Source organism: Vitis riparia, chromosome 5, assembly GCF_004353265.1.
Source record: "Vitis riparia cultivar Riparia Gloire de Montpellier isolate 1030 chromosome 5, EGFV_Vit.rip_1.0, whole genome shotgun sequence".
In the NCBI taxonomy this organism is placed as follows: Eukaryota; Viridiplantae; Streptophyta; class Magnoliopsida; order Vitales; family Vitaceae; genus Vitis; species Vitis riparia.
Genome location: NC_048435.1, coordinates 18,171,095 through 18,189,185, shown reverse-complemented (window position 1 = coordinate 18,189,185; position 18,091 = coordinate 18,171,095). Strand labels below are relative to the sequence as shown.

Here is an 18,091-nt window from a genome sequence, read left to right as displayed (position 1 = left end):
GATCTTTTAGTTCATGGGCTGGAGATCACAAATTTGAAATTTCTCTTTTTTCCAGAAGCAGTTACACTCGCACCTAGGACATGGTTCAGAGTACAAATGTCTTTTATTTGAATGTGATCGCCCCATGCTAAATTGGGACCAAAGCAAGCACTCTAAGCATTTAGGAAAGCCATAAAACAGCATAAAGTAAGTCGTACAACTTCATATCAACACAAGTTAACTTTCATTAAAGAGTATTGCCTCCTCCAAATTCATCCAAAAAATCCTTCAGATTGTTGTTGGAAGATCCACCATCTTTCATAGTTTCCCTTGCCAAATCATTCCATTTCCCAGCATTCCTTCTCAATTCTTCCCCTCTTTCTCCACCTCCCATGACGACTTTCAAGCACCTCTTGATCTCCTCGCCTTCAACTATTTCGTCCTCATTCGTTGTCACCCGAACGCCTGTCTTCCACACATCTTCAATTAGCTTCCCGTTGGTCCCTTGATCTGTCTTTTGGGGAAATGCCACAACTGGAACCCCAGAAGCCAAGCACTCTAACTTTGAGTTCCACCCATAATGTGTAATGAAGCATCCCAACGATGGATGTGACAGAACATCCAACTGAGGACACCAAGCCACTATCATCCATTTCTCTTCCAACTGTTCTCTGCAACTCAGCTTCTCTTCTTCCACTTCTCCGTTTCCGGACGCTGATCTTATGACCCACAGGAAAGGCATGCTACTGTGTAGTAAAGCACGTGCAATCTCCTCCATTTGTTGCTTTGACACAACACAAAGTGTCCCTAACGATACATAAACGACTGATGACTTGGGTTTGGAGTTCAACCAATCGATGCAGTCACTTGGATCTTAGAAAATATCTACTCCAAAAGAAGTATCATATGGATCGTTGGCATCCAAGAAAGCAGATGGAACCAAATGTCCAATTCCAATTACTTTAACCTTGATGCGCCTCGGCTTCCAGTGCGTCGAAGGTGTTCACCAACACTTTGGGTTCGTCTCTTGCCTAAGTGCCTCAATTTCCTCTTGAAATTTTGAGAGCCATATGTTGAGATATTAGGAATGTTTAGATATTAGGAAAGTTAAGATATTAGGAATGTTGAGATATTAGGATATTAGTTGTTATTTCCTTATATCATTCCTTCCTTGTATCATTCTTTCCCATTCTTAGAATGGTGATTACCCTTTATATATACTTTGTACATGAACGAATGAAATAATCAATGAAAAACAACCATTCATCAATTTGAAGATGGTATACTAGAAGGAAATTCAGACTCTTGATTATGATTATCATATCTCTGAGGAGGATGAATCTCGACAATCTAAACTAGTGAACTAGGAAGTGAGTGAGTTGGATATGAGTGTTACAACTTTGGAACCAAGTAGTAATGACCACCCAGAAACTAAAGAAGAGATAGAAGAAGAAAGAAACAATACAATTGAATCATCACCACCATCTGAACAATTTGGGTCCGAAGATGTCTTCACTGAAATACCAAACCAATCGTCGTTTGTTGAGGGTGTTCTTAATTTGGAACCTGGTCCATTGATGAAACGGTTACCACACCGTCATAATAGGGGTATTTGATTACTACCAAAAAGTGCTATTTTGTAGACCTAATTATAATGGTTTTAAGCACCTTTGTGTAGTAATCATATTCATTTAACCCAATTAATTCATTAAGGTCCTTAGTAATTGGTTTTAACCATTTTGTGGCAAGTTTACATGTTTTTATCAGTTTATGAATCAATTCAAGCATGCCAAATGATGGAGGAGCTACTTGGACAAGTTAAAGCAAGGATTTTGGAAGTTTACAGGCTTGAATTTCAAGTGGAAGCACGAGCACAAGCAAAGAGAAGCGAAGAGGAGAACAGAGGACAGCAGCTGCAGTCTTCTTTCGCACTTTTGGGGCACTTCCCAAAGTCAATTTTCTACATACTATATACCATTTCAAAGCTCAGGAAGTCAAGAATCCAACACTTCAAACCGTGTACAATTTGGAGCTGAAATGAGGAAGATATGGCCTTCGGAAGACAACTGCATCAAACCTTGCGGGAATTTCGCAAGGTGAATTTCTCCTTGCGAAATTTCGCAAGGGGATTTTCCTCACGATGCGAAATTTTGCCATTTCGCAACATTGCGAAATTTTCGCAAGGAGAAATTCACATTGCGAAAATGCCAAATCTCCTCTGTTTCTCCACGCACGCACCACCGACTTCCCAGATATTTTTAGCTTGATATTTTCTCATGTAAATTCCTTTTGTAACCTTGTATTCAGCCATCATAAGGCTTTATCTTGTAATTTTGCTATATATAGAGGTGCACAACACCTCCAAACGAAATTGGATTGGAATATAGGATTGGGGGGATCGATCCTCTGTACATGAACTTAGTAATATATAAAGCTCTTTTTTCTCTCTTCTCCGGTTCTTCCCCATTTATATTTTCTTAGAAGCCAAACAGCCTCTGAGGACTTTTCCTCAGAGGATGGTTGGATAAAACCTTTAAGTTTCTCAAAGTATGGATGTTATGTGATGGCTTGGATGCAATCCCATGGAAATTTCTCGCACCCAGAAGGTAAGGTAGTCGTTTTTCATTAATGGTTCATTAATGCAAAGTTTGGTTTTTATTTCCTTTGGACAACTTCCAACGGCCAATACTTGATAAGCTTTTGGATTTCTATCCATTAGTTATCTCCTACGAGCTATTGGAAGGTGAGGTTTTCAATTCCAAGTTTTGCATTAATCCATTAAAACCAATTTCAATGGCCATTGAAAGGTGAGTTTATCACCTGGAATGACTTTGAGTTGCCAATATTTGGTAAGCTTTTGGCTTTAGACCATTAGTTATCTCTTACGAGCCATTCAAAGGAAGTCTAAGTGAATAACCATTGATGAAATTCACTACCATCTGTTTTGCCATTTTAAAGGATTAAAACTTGATTTGCTAAATCCATACCGGTTCGGGAAGCAAGCATCACCATAGTTGCAACCCCAACGCAAGGAGCCTATCCTGAGATTTCCAATTTGCATAAGAGCCAGAGCATAGTTATCCTATCTTTGAGAAACTTGTTTTTACACCCTTTCATTTTAGTCTTTAATGTTAGCTTAAGTTAGTTTAAATCTCTTTAAAATATTTTCATCTTCTTTTAAAGCTAACATCCATAAGAAAATCACATATTTTCCTAATTTGAATATCACTAGTGTTTGCGAAAACCCTTCCCAGTGAACGATCCTAGAACCACTATGCTATAGTAGCTTGGCTACTTTAGTAATAGTATTTAAGGTATAAGTTTTGTTGATACGCCTTTAAAGCTAAGCTACCATGAGTCGCATCAGTATTCCTAAACCCATATATGAACCTGAATTGTCTACCAAAATCAAATATCCCATGAGCAACTGTGTGTCTAACCATCGTTTGTCTGAATCAAATAAGTCATTTGTAAATCAATTATCTACTGTAGTTATTCCTAACAGTGTGCAGGAAGCCTTAGCTGATCCAAGGTGGAAAGCAGCCATGAATGAAGAGATGAAATCATTACAGAAGAATGAAACATGGGAACTCGTAGAATGTCCACAAGGAAAGAAGTCAGTTGGATGTCGTTGGATCTATAATGTGAAGTACAAGGCAGATGGTAGTATTGAACGATTTAAAGTAAGACTGGTAGCAAAAGGGTACACTCAAACTTATGGAATTGACTACATAGAGAGATTTGCACCTGTAGCTAAGATCAACACAGTTCGAGTATTACTGTCTTTAGTTGTAAACCTGGATTAGCCATTACAACCGTTCGATGTGAAAAATTCCTTTCTGCATGGCGAGTTATCTGAAGAAGTATATATGGATCTTCCACCAAGATGTATTGTGTTAGAAGGTGTGCAAATTGAAGAAGTCATTGTATGGGTTGAAGCAATCCCTGAGAGCATGGTTTGGAACGTTCACAAAGTCAATGAGAGCTTTTGGCTATCATCAAAGTAATTCAGATCACACTTTGTTCCTGAAAAAGCAACATGGTAAGATAACGACACTCATTGTATATGTGGATGACATGGTAGTTACAGGAAATGATCCTGAAGAAAGAAAAGTTGTGCAAAATTATCTATCTAAAGAATTCGAAATGAAAGATCTAAGTCCTCTGAAATACTTTCTTGGGATTGAAGTTTCTCGATCAAGTGAAGGAATTTTTCTGTCTCAAAGAAAGTATGCTTTAGATCTTTTATAGGAGACTGAAATATTGGGATGTTAACCTGTTGATACACCAATAGAAGAAGGTCTGAAATTGTGTGTTGAGACTAATCAAGTATTAACTGATAAGGGAATATACCAGAGACTTGTGGGGAGATTAATATGCCTAGCTCATACAAGACCAAATCTTGCTTATGCATTGAGTGTAGTAAGTCAATACATGCATAATCCTAGAGAGCAACATATGAATGCAGTCATGTGTATTTTGAGGTATTTGAAGAATTCTCCTGGGAAGGGAATTTTGTTCACTAAAAATGTTGATCATCAGAGTATAGGAGTATATATTGATGCTGATTGGGCCGATACAGTGGATGATAGGCGATCTACATATGGTTACTTTACCTTTGTAGGTGGTAATCTTGTGACATGGAAAAGTAAGAAGCAAAATGTCGTCGCTCGATCAAGTGCAGAAACGAAATTTAGGGATATGGCTTTAGGACTTTGCGAGGCATTATGACTAAGATTCCTCTTACAGGATTTAGGTTACCTATCTAGGCAACCAATCCGATTGTTTTGTGACAATAAAGCCGCATGTGATATTGCTCATAATCCAGTACAACATGATCGTACAAAGCATGTCAAGGTGGACTGATTCTTCATTAAGGAGAAGTTGGATGATAAGATTGTGGAATTGCCTAAGAGTCGATCAGAAGATCAATTGGCCAATATCCTCACCAAAGCTGCAGTCTCAAGTTGAGTGTTCTCAAAATTTTTAGACAAGTTGGGCATGTGTGACATCTATGCACCAACTTGAGGGGGAGTGTTGAGATATTAGGAATGTTTAGATATTAGGAAAGTTAAGATATTAGGAATGTTGAGATATTAGGATATTAGTTGTTATTTCCTTATATCATTCCTTCCTTGTATCATTCTTTCCCATTCTTAGAATGGTGATTACCCTCTATATATACTCTATACATGAACGAATGAAATAATCAATGAAAAACATGTGTGATATTTCACGAGTGTTGTGTGCTTCAACATGAGGGAATCCGGATAGCATTGCGCCGCCTTTCCGCTGGGGGAATCCGGATGGAGTTGATCCGGATAGCCATGTGCACTCCGTGTCATCCGGGAGAGGGGTCCCTACACCTTGCACACACAGACGATCCCCCTTGCGCAACATAGCTCAGTCCACCCGGAGAGGAATTCCGTGCGCCGACATTTTACATCCGGATATCTCATAGCCGATGGGAGAGGAGGACGTTTCAACTTCTCCGGTCAGACATATCTGGACCCTCTGGTAGCGCCTACTCGGTCAGACATGCATAGCTGCGGTGTTCTCCTGAAGCTTCCTGATATTTTCGACCGACATGTTGAGATATTTTGGGATATTTTGCTTTAGATATTTGTTGTCTAAATCCTCAAACTCTCCTTGTAATCCACCTATCATAGGATTCCTTACTCTTTAAGCAAGGAAAAGGGTGAATAAGCTTATATATATAGTTTGTAATTTTCTTTACAAAGATATCGATCAACCTATTATGTAATCGGCAGAAGAAAGAAATAGATTTTAGAGAGCACTTGCTCTGTTTTTTCCTGCAAATATTTGTTTTCTTGTTAGTTTTGTTTCTAGCCAAACAAGCTATGAGGAAGTTTCCTCAGGGAATGAGTGGCTAGACTTTTAGTTCCTTGGAGTTAAGGTAGCCGGGAAAGGTTCCAAGTGCATAAATTAGTAGCTTTGTGGTTTCAACCATTAATGAAGAGAAAGTGTGATCCTTTAATGATTTCTATGTTTTTAGTTAACTTAAAACACCTTCAAGTCACTTGAGCCAACACTTGGTAAGGCACGTGATCTCCGTCCATGGAGATGCACTTGTTTATCTCTTGTGAGCTTTTGGGAAGTGACTTGGAGGTAGGATTTTCTAGAATTGCCAACACTTGGTAAGCTTTTGGACTCCAAGGAGGCATCCATTAGTTATCTCTTGCGAGCTTGAGAAGGGAGGTCCAAAGTTAAAGATCACCTTGAATGGCAAATGCTAGGTGAGAGGCACGAGCCATTGCAAGTTGCATCAGTGAGAGGGAATTAGAGCTGAAATCCATTTAAAGGTTACCTCTGTACAGCACTGGTTAGAGAATTGACTATATGTTAATTATCTAATGCGAGGAAATGAACCAAATGACCAGAGCTCTGTTTTTGCATAAGGAACCTCCCCTGTGAACCTAAACCTCCAAGGAATGTTTTTCTTCGTAAGTAATTTCCATTACTTTCTTTTTGGTTAGTTTAAGACCAAACCCTTTTCACTCAAACCTCTTTATGTTTTCCTTTAAAGTTAACCTTGAAATGAAAAAGCACCAATTTAACTTTGAATTGGTATCAGTTGAGAGTTGAAAACCCTTCCCAGTGAACGATCCTAGAGCCACTATGCTATATTAGCTAAGCTATCCTAATGCATGGTGATATAGGTTATAAATTTTGTTGATCACTCACTCAGTCAAGGAACACTAGCTGAACATGAGTCAGCTGAGACACCAATTGGGAACGAATCAAATGGCGTCGTTGCCGGGGAAGGTGCCAACTTCATATTGATATTATTTCAGTGTACTTGTGGTTTTCATCACAAGTTTGGTGAATTTTCCTTCATTTTACTAACTCTTTTAGTTGTTTCTTTTACTTGTTTATATTTTAGCATAGTTTTTAATTTAGTTTTAGTTAATCGAACTCTTTTTGGTAGTTTTGTTTTTGTTTTCCTCTGCTTTTGTTTTTCTTTTCTTGTTACAGTCGATACTTAATTCATGCCTAATTGGTGTCTCAGCTGATTCATATACAGCTGGTGCTCCTTGATGGCGGGAGTAATCAACAAAATTTTTAACCTATAACACCATGAACTAGGGTAGCAAAGAAAAAGCTACTATAGCATAGTGGCTCTAGGATCGTTCACTGGGAAGGGTTTCCAAGCTGAAAATGATACCAATTCAAAGTGAATTGGTGCTGTTTCTTTTCAAGGTTAGTTTAAGAAGTAAAACAATAACTTTGGTTGAAAAAGATTTAGACTTAGACTAATGACACAGCAAGTGATGAAAATTACTTAAGAAGAAAAACATTCCTTGGAGATTCAGGTTTACAGGGGAGGTTCCTCATGCAATAGCATAGCTCCGGTCAGTTGGTTCAATTCTTCACATTAGAGAATTAACATAAAGTCAATTCTCTAACAGGTGCTGTACAAATGCATCCCTCAATTGGATTTCAGCTTTAATTCTCTCACTGAAGCAACTTGCAATGGTTCTAGCCTCTCACTTAGCCTTTACCATTCAAGGTGATCTTTAACCTTGGACTTCCCGTCAAAAGCTCGTAAGAGATAACTAATGGATGTCTCCTTGGAGTCCAAAAGCTTACCAAGTGTTGGCTATTCTAGAAAATCCTACCTTCAAGTCACCTCCCAGAGGCTCGCAAGGGGTAAACTAGTGAATCTCCATGGTTAGAGATCACTTGCCTTACCAAGTGTTGGCCCAGGTGACTCTAAGGCGTTTTAAGTTAACTAAAAACATAGAAACCATTCATGGGACACACTTTCTCTTCATTCATAGCTGAAACCACAAAGCTTCTGATTCTTGCACTTGGAACCTTTCCCGGCAACCTTCACTCCAAGGAACTAAAAGGTTTAGTTACTCATTCTCTGGGGAAAGCTCCTCAAAGAGTGCATAACTTAGTAAATGAAAAATACAATCAAAGTGAGAAGGTAAGGTAAGATAGAGCTCAAGCTCTGTATATTACTTTCTTTGAAACTTACAAAATGTTCAACACCCTCAGAACAGGCTCCTCGGGCTATATTTAAACCAAAAATTACATTAACAGCTATTACATGGATATTTAGCTAATTTCCTAACTTAAAAGCTAAGGAATCCTATAATTGGTGGGATACAAGGAGAATTTGGGGATTTAGACAACAAAAATCTGATGAAAAATATCACCAAGTGTCGGTTACAAATATCGGGAAGCACTAAGGACCATTTCGTAGGAGAAAAAGAGGTCTGCGAAATTTCGCAGACAAACAAGAAGGGCTGCGAAATTACTTCGCAACAAAAGGCTGATTCCGCAGCGCTGCGAAGTTGGCTTTCATCTTGTGGTGTTTGGCTTCCATCATGTCGTGAAACTTCAGGGGAAATCCATAGCACTGTGCAAAAAGGCTGCGAAATCATTCCGCAACAAAAGGGTGATTTCGCAGCACTTTTCTGAATCCTTCCTTCAGCTTGGAGCAGTTGTCTTCCAAAGGCTGTAACTTCCTCATTTCAGCTCCAAATCGAACACGGTTTGAAGTATTGGATTGTTGACTTCCTAAGATTTCAAATGACATATAGCATGCATAATTTGGACTTCAGGAAGTGCTCCAAAAGTGGCTGAAATGACTGTCATCAAGAATGCTTCATGACAGATTTCTCTTTGCTTCCCCTCCTTGCATTTCAACTTTGCTTATGGCAAAGGGCTTCAAAGCTTTGATTCTTCATGCCTTTGAGATTCCCATTGCTTTGCCAAGGATTCCAAATAACTCTCCTCAATCTCAATTTGCTTTGGTGATCAAAAAGCTATCAAAACACCAAAACTTAAGACAATTTGATTAGAATTGATTGAAAGGGGCCTTAACATGTTAATTGGGTTAAAAGGCAATAACTACTACTCAAAAGTGTTTAAAAGGATTAATTACAAGCTATCAAATAGCACTTTTTGAGTAGTAATCAATACTAGTTGTGTATGCCAAAGTGGATACGAGATTGTGGAGGAAGGCTTGTTAAACTTGAAACACCTCATAACAAGGAGTTGGAAGTAATCTTGAACATCATGGAAACTACACTGATTACTACCCAAAAGTGTCATTTTACACCTTTAAGTCATTATGTTTTAAGCACTTTTGTGTAGTAATTCTTCACCTTTATTCCAATTGGCATGTTAAGGACCTAGCAATGACTTCTAATCATATTTGTGGCTAGTTTTAGTGTTTTGACATCTTTTTGGATCATTAAGACAAGCCAACCAAAGAAGAAAAGCAAAGAGAAGCAAAGAAAATCAAAAGAGAAGCAAGGAGGAAATCTGAAGTGAGCAGCTGCAGTGTTCTTTGGCACTTTTGGAGCACTTCCCGAAGTCCATTTTTTACATGCTATATACCGTTTCGAAGCTTAAGAAGTCAAGAATCCAACGCTTCAAACCGTGCACGATTTGGAGCTAAAACGAGGAAGTTATGACTTTCGGAAGAGAACTGCTCCAGGTATGCGAAAATTTCGCATACCTTCTGAAGGGTATGCGAAATTCGCATACCTGTGCGAAATTCCTTTTGAGGTGTGCGAAATTCGCACACCCCCTCCCCTGTTTTGCCGACTCCACTTTAGATATTTTCTTAAGTTCTTTTGATGTAATTTCCTTTCTTCTCCTTGTAGCAAGCCAATGAAAAGCTTTGCTTTTGTAAAAACTATATAAGGGGTGGAAATCACCTCTTGAAAAAAAGAACACGAGTGTTGAGCTGAACACTTAGCAATATACAGAGCACTCTTATTTTCTATTTTCTCGTTACTATTTTCTCTTTCTTGGAAGCCAAACAACCTCTGAGGATGTTTTCTCAGAGGATGAGAGGCTAAACTCTTGGTTTCTTGGAGTGAAGGAAGCTAGGTGAAAAGTCCAGATGAAAAGTTGGAAAATGCTCGTGCATTAAATTCAGGTAGTTGAAGTTCATAAATGGCTTTTTAATCTAAAGTTTTGCTTTAAATCCCTTAGAATCACTTTGAATGGCCAATACATGGTAAGCTTCAGGTCTTTATGGATGCTTATTGCTAGATCCATATTAGTCCATTAGTTATCATGTACGAGCCATTGGAAAGTGGTTCAAGGTGAAGACCTATATAGTATCTAAAGCCATTAATGGACCTTGACTACCATTTCTATTGATTTTTATGGATTAAATCTTCATTGTCAAACCTACACCGGTTCGGGAAATAACTATAGGTTAAATCCCCAATGCGAGGAGAAAAATCCGGAATTTTCCACTTTGCATTTTAAACTTGATCCTAGCAATCCTTAGCTCCGAGAAACTTTCTTTCTTCCATTTTTAATTAGTTTATGTTAATTTAGTTTCAAATACTTTCAAAACAAATTTTATTTTCTTTTTAAGCTTTAAGTTTTTGATAAAGGAAATCATTAAATTTAATTTCTAATCATGAGTATATCACTGGTAGAATGAAAACCCATCCCAGAGTTCGACCCTAGAGCCACTATACTATAGTAGCTTTGCTACACTAGTATGAGGTCATAGGTTTTATAAATGTTTTTTATTAAATGACCCGACTGGGAATCCATGTGTGAATCAAAATGGCGCCGTTGCCGGGGATGGTGCCATAATACAGTGATACAACCTTTTAGAGGCTACTTGTGATTTTCATCACAAGTTTGGTGAATTCCTTTTTCACTAACTTCATTTTTTTTTTCTTCTTTTAATTTTAGAATTTTTTTTTTGTTTTCTTTCTAACCTTAACTTTCTTCTAGTTTTCTTTTGTTTTAGTTGTTTTTGTTTTGTTTTCAGACAAGTAGAGATTTGTGCATGCCCTATTGGATTCGGGACCAAGAGGGAAGATTAGTAAGGATTGAGAATCCTCAAGACACAGAGTTGAATATCTGTGTAAACATCATGGACCCTCCACAAGAGGATCAGAATTCTCAACAAGGTCAAGGGGGGGGGGGGGGGGGGGGGTAATCCAAATGCATATCTATCCATGAGGGATAGGATGCACCCACCAAGGATGAGTGCACCCTCATGCATAATACCTCCTCTTGAGCAGCTGATTATAAGGCCCCATATTGTGCCCCTTCTACCAAATTTCCATGGAATGGAGAGTGAGAATCCATATGCCCACATCAAGGAGTTTGAGGAGGTGTGCAATACCTTTAAAGAGGGAGGAGCTTCAATAGACTTGATGAGACTCAAGCTATTCCCTTTCACTTTGAAGGACAAGGCAAAAATATGGCTTAACTCTTTAAGGCCAAGGAGCATAAGGAATTGGGTTGATCTTCAGGCCGAGTTTTTGAAGAAATTTTTCCCCACCCATAGAACCAATGGGTTGAAGAGGCAAATCTCAAACTTTTCTGCTAAAGAAAATAGAAATTCCATGAATGTTGGGAAAGGTATATGGAGGCTATCAATGCTTGTCCTCATCATGGCTTTGATACATGGCTCTTGGTGAGCTATTTCTATGATGGAATGTTTCCTCCATGAAGCAAATTCTTGAAACCATGTGTGGGGGAGATTTTATGAGTAAGAATCCGGAAGAAGCCATGGATTTTTTAAGTTATGTATCTGAGGTAACAAGAGGATGGGATGAGCCCAACTCAAAGGAATTGGGAAGGATGAAAGCTCCTATCAATCCAAAGGGTGGATTGTACATGTTAAGTGAAGAAATGGACATGAAAGCTAAAGTGGCAACAATAGCAAGGAGGTTGGAAGAACTTGAGTTGAAAAAGATGCATGAAGTTCAAGCCATTTCCGAGACTCAAGCCCATGCCATGCCATGCACCATTTGCCAATCATGTGATCATGTGGTAGATGAGTGTCCAACCATGCCAGCTGTGAGGGAGATGTTAGGTGATCAAGCCAATGTTGTGGGGCAATTTAGGCCTAACAACAATGCACCTTATGGAAACACCTATAATTCAAGCTGGAGAAACCATCCAAATTTTTCTTGGAGACAAGACCACCTCCATACCAACCACAAGCCCAAATTCAAGCACCTCAACAAACCTCTTCAGTGGAGCAAGCCATGGCAAACCTAAGCAAAGTCATGAGTGACTTTGTGGCTGAACAAAGGACAATCAACTCCCAATTGCATCAAAAGATTGAGAATGTTGAGAGTTCTCTAAATAAGAGAATGGATGGGATGCAAAATGATCTATATCAGAAGATAGATAACATTCAATACTCCATCTCTAGGCTTACCAACCTCAACACAGTGAATGAGAAAGGAAAGTTCCCCTCTCAACCAAGCCAAAATCCAAAGGGTGTTCATGAAGTTGAAACCCAAGAGGGGGATTCTTCAAAGTTGAGGGAGGTCAAAGCCGTGATCACATTGAGGAGTGGAAAGGAGGTTGATCAACCTTTGCCTAAGGTGAGGCAAGATGAAGAACCTTTGTCAAAGAAGACCTTGGTTAAAGAGAGCAATAACCAAGAAGAGAAGAGTGGGAAGAAAAGTGCATCCAAATCAAGCATTGAAGAAGAGCCGAGGATAGTGATTAAAGAAGATATGATGAAGAAACATATGCCTCCCCCTTTTCCTCAAGCTTTACATGGAAAGAAGGAAATCAAGAATTCACCAGAAATTCTTGAAGTCTTGAGACAAGTGAAGGTGAATATACCCTTACTTGATATGATCAAGCAAGTCCCCACATATGCAAAGTTTCTGAAGGATTTGTGCACGGTCAAGAGAGGGCTACATGTGACAAAGAATGCATTTCTCACTGAGCAAGTAAGTGCTATCATTCAGAGTAAATCTCCAGTCAAGTATAAAGATCCGGGTTGCCCCACCATTGCAGTCAACATTGGAGGAACACTGGTAGAGAAAGCTTTACTAGACTTGGGGGCGAGTGTGAATTTGCTCCCATACTCTGTGTACAAGCAACTGGGACTTGAGGATTGAAGCCCACAGCCATCACTCTCTCCTTAGCTGATAGATCTGTCAAAATCCCAAGGGGAGTGATAGAGGATGTTCTAGTGCAAGTGGACAAATTCTACTATCCCGTGGATTTTGTTGTGCTTGATACCGATCCCACTGTTATGGAAGCCAATTATGTGCCAATCATCCTTGGGAGACCTTTCCTGGCTACCTCCAATGCCGTCATCAATTGTAGAAATGGGGTGATGCAACTCACATTTGGAAACATGACCGTGGAATTAAACATATTCCATCTTTGCAAGAGGCATCTTCACCCAGAAGAGGATGAAGGATTGGAGGAGGTGTGCCTGATCAACACCTTGGTTGAAGAGCATTGTGACAAGAGCTTAGAAGAGAGCTTGAATGAAAGCCTTGAAGTTCTCGAAGAAGGGTTACCTGAACCCTTTGATGTGCTAGCTATCATGTCTCCATGGAGGAGACGGGAAAAGATCTTACTACTGTTCAATAGGGAGGAAATCACAGGAAAGAGAAAGGGGAAAAGTACAGAGAAAGATGACTACATAAATGAAGAACCACAAAGGATAGTCATCAAGGAAGAAATGATGAAGAATTACATCCCTCCACCTTTCCCCAAGCTTTGTATGGCAAAATCATACAAACCAAGTCTCAAAAGAGGGATGCAAACTTCATATGGGATCCGGGCAAGCTAAATCAGGGTCAAATTTCATGGGTGAACTTAGTCTCTCCAAAGACTAAAATGTTCATCCTCTTTTTGTTTTCTTTTAAGTTGATTTTAGTTTAACTTAGTGTTTTCTTGTATTTATGCATGTTTTGATTTCTATTTTTGATGTTAAATTCATTCTAATATGGTTTGAATTGTGTTTTTTGTGTTAACATGTAGGTAGGAAGGCTTGAAGAATGGAGTCTTGGTGGAAACAGAGGAAAACAGTGGAGGAAAAATCAAGTTCAGCAAATTTCGCACACCCCCTTTTGAGGTATGCGAATTTCGCATACCTCCCCTACCCGGTGCGAATTCATTTTTGCTCCACTTTTCAAAATTGCATACTCTCTGTCCCCCTGTGCGAATTTCACAGGTATGCGAACCTGATGCGAACCCGGTGCGAATTTGTTTTTGCGCCAATTTTCAAAAACACACTCTCTGTCTTGGAGAATTACAGGTATGCGAAATTTTCGCACACCATTTTAAGGTATGCGAAACTCATTTTTCTCTTTAAAAGCTTTCATTCTCCATTCAAAACTTCAAGCTCCTTCTTCAATTCTCTCAAAACCTCTCTTCCGATCACCCATTCCCATCCATAAAACCCCTTTTCTTCATCAATCATCATCATCAACACCACCATAGCAGCCCATCTCCAATATTCCACTCCATTCCCGCGGCAATCACTATTCATCATCTTCCAAATTCGGCAATTCCATCCTCCTCCACCATCAAAATCCTTCCAATTCATCACCCAACACTCTAAAAACTTCCATAATCCCATCCAAACCTTGTTCATGCTAATCCAAAGCCCAAACCATAAGCATCCAAGCCTTAATTTCTTCAAAAGAAATTCATTGCCGCCGGCCATGGGAGCTCCAATTCTCCAATTTTCCACTTAAATAGCTCCAAATTCCAAGCCCATTCACCATGACAAATCCTTTCCTTACCTAAGCCACCAATTCCCATCCTCAAAAGCCCCAAATTCTCACCATTTCAAAAGAGCCATAATTCCTTAGCCGCGTGGGTGAATAGTGCCCTGTGCGAAATTCGCATACCCCCTCTTGAGGTATGCGAAATTCGCACACCCCCTCTTGAGGTATGCGAAATTCGCATACCCCCTCTTGAGGTATGCGAAATTCGCACACCCCTGTGCGAAAATTCTAGCTTCTCCACCCTTACCTGCCATAAACCCAAGCTTCTGAGCCTCCTTTCATCATTTCATCATGCCCAAGACCCGAGGAGGATCTACTTCAGCTTCCCAGAGCAGTCAGAGAGCCGCCCCTGTGCGGGCCCCACTTGATGCGCCCTCACTTTTACTTGATTCGGCACCTCAGAGCAGATATTATACGAGGAGAGCATCCGCCACGTCTGTGGCCCCTACACAAATTCCACCTCGAAGTCCTCCTTTAAAGAAAGCGAAGACTACAAAGCGAGGAGAGTCATCCAGAGCACCTCAGCCTTCTTCTCCCAGGCGCCCTAAACCCAGCTCGCCCATTGAGGGCAACTCCGATTGCCGATCGAGAGACTTTCATGGCGAGACCTATTTCGATCATTCTCTGATGCGACAGCGGCATGAGTTACGAGATTCATATCATCTACTTAAGAGGTACCATCTTGTACCCTTTATGACTTTGCCCCAGTTCTTCTATCCTCGAGTAGCTCTAGACTTTTACCAGTCTATGACTACTCGTGGCGTCCCGATACCAGCCTCGATCCTTTTTACCATTGATGGACGCCAGGCTATTTTGGGGGCTAGACAGATTGCCGATGCTTTCCATATCCCTTATGCACCGGCACATCCCGCTGCATTTAGACGCTGGGCCCCACTTTCTGAGTGGGACATGGTTCGTAGCCTATCTCGAGGGACATCTTCCCAGAGGACCATTTTCAGGAGAGAGCTCCCACCAGAGATGCTCTTAGTCGATGTGGTGCTTCGCGCCAATCTTTTTCCTCTCCAGCATACAGTGCAGAGGCGAGGGGCCATTTTGGAGGCATTATTTCGTATCTATGAGGGCTACTACTTTGCCCCTCATCATTTGATTATGGCCGCTCTCCTCCATTTTGAGGAGAAGGTACATAAACGACATCTTGCGAGGGCAGACTCCATTCCTTTACTTTTCCCTCGGCTGCTATGCCATGTTTTGGCGCATATGGGTTTTCCTGCAGACCCTCATTCTGAGCCTCGCCGCCATTGTCGAGAGACCTTCTCTCTTGACCAATGGACTCAGATATGGCTCCATCGCCAGTTGCCAGAACTTCCCGAGCCAAGGGAAGTCCTTCCTGCTCCATCCACTTCAGAGCCTCCACAGCCAGTACCAGAGGCCGCATCATCTGATGCCCCACCTGCTGTTCCTCCTATATCAGAGCCGCCCATTACTATCCCTGGTGCCGAGTATCGTGCTTTGCTCGCTTCTTTCCAGACTTTGACCACTACTCAGACAGCCATTATGGAGCGCATGGACCACTTCCAGCTTCAGCAGGACCAGCAGACTCTCATTCTCCGGGAGATTCAGCAGCATCTCGGTCTTTTATCATCAGTTCCACCTGTAGAGGTTCCTTCCACAGTTGCAGCGGAGGACCCCTCCTATCCACCAGAGGAGCCTACCACTTGATCATACGATCACTCCTCTCCTTTTTTGTATCTATATGCTACGTGTTTAGATGTCTTATATATTTTGGACCACTGTTATACTGGGATTGGATGTACTCCATGTTTATTTTGTATATTGTACTCTCTCAGTTTATATAGACATCTTCTCTTTTTGTGTATGTTAGCTTCGATTTTATTTCCTCTATTCAGTACACTTATGATTTTCCTTTTCTTATGAAGCATGTGGTTTCTCCTGTTCATTCAGAGTCCCTTACTATCAGGAGGTATCACTTCCTCCCTTATTTTATCTTTTCTTTTGGAACATTGGGGACAATGTTCGTCCTAGTTGGGGGGAGAATTGAGGAAGTAAGTTGTTGAATTGTTGGTTAAATTATTTTGCTAACAAATTTTTTTGCAAACTCTCTTTGTTTTCTCAAAGATAAATTCTCAAAAGTAAATGGGAGAAATTAAATTCTTATCTTATTGCCATAGTCTTAGAGTTTGTATTATGCTTACTAAAGTTGATAAATTGTTGAAACTTCTATTGAATTCAAGCTTAGTTCTTCCACTTTAAGCCATCCACACACTAAACACAATAGGTTCCGATTATAAGATGAAGAACTATTTCCCTCTTGACTTAGAAAAATTTTAGACTTGGTACCTTTGACCTCAATTAATAGTGTTGGGACACCTTGTAAAAGGCCAATGAGCCCTTGAAAAAGAAAGAAAGAAAAATGTTTGCTTGCCTTGAAACCCGAGCAAGGTCTGAGGGGTATATGGTGAAAATCTTTGAAACCTGGTGCCCTAAGCCTTAATTGGTTGGGAGTCACCGACCTCAATGCTCGTTACATGGGTGAATAGGTGGAGTTTAACATACTGTAGGTGCTTGGGTATTTAAAAATTCATTCTCAAAAGTCCGGGGTGAAATCCGAGGAGTTAGTGGTTGAAAAATCCTTAAAGCTTGATGCCCTAAACCTTGATTGGTTGGGAGTCATCGATGGACCCCCGTTACATGGACAATTTAGAAAAGAATGCCTTTAAGCTTTGCACTCCTACAAGAAAAAAAATGTGAAAGAAAAGAGGTGCGTTCTTAGCCTATTGGAGGTTGATTAGTTTGCTAAGCTTTGAAAAGAACTAGGTTGAGGGGAGAGATTAGTTTGACATACTATATTCGGAAACTAATAAATAACACATAGATTTTTGTGGAAGATTAAGTATTGATCCTTTGGGAGTGGAAATTATTTTGATACTCAAATTTGCATAATGCCCACTCTTTGCAAGTTGTGATTGGTAAGTTATTTGATAACTCTTGTTGATGATTGAGTTTTATATCTTTGACTTGCCATGTGAGAGTTTGATCCAATCATGCCACTTGATTATTTTTTGGAGTGATCAGCATGATTTTGTGAATTATTATTATCTATTTTTCTTTCTTTTTCTCTCCTTCATTGCTCAGGGATGAGCAATGTGTCAGTTGGGGGGAGTGATTACTACCCAAAAGTGCCATTTTACACCTTTAAGTCATTATGTTTTAAGCACTTTTGTGTAGTAATTCTTCACCTTTATTCCAATTGGCATGTTAAGGACCTAGCAATGACTTCTAATCATATTTGTGGCTAGTTTTAGTATTTTGACATCTTTTTGGATCATTAAGACAAGCCAACCAAAGAAGAAAAGCAAAGAGAAGCAAAGAAAATCAAAAGAGAAGCAAGGAGGAAATCTGAAGTGAGCAGCTGCAGTGTTCTTTGGCACTTTTGGAGCACTTCCCGAAGTCCATTTTTTACATGCTATATACCGTTTCGAAGCTCAAGAAGTCAAGAATCCAACGCTTCAAACCGTACACGATTTGGAGCTGAAACGAGGAAGTTATGACTTTCGGAAGAGAACTGCTCCAGGTATGCGAAAATTTCGCATACCTTCTGAAGGGTATGCGAAATTCGC

The 18,091-nt window shown here is 40.0% G+C and overlaps 1 pseudogene; it reads right to left on the bottom strand.

The window, feature by feature from the left end:
• Positions 1-226: 226 nt before the first annotated feature.
• The window catches only part of LOC117915230, a 37,673-nt pseudogene continuing 19,808 nt past the window's right edge, over positions 227-18,091 (bottom strand).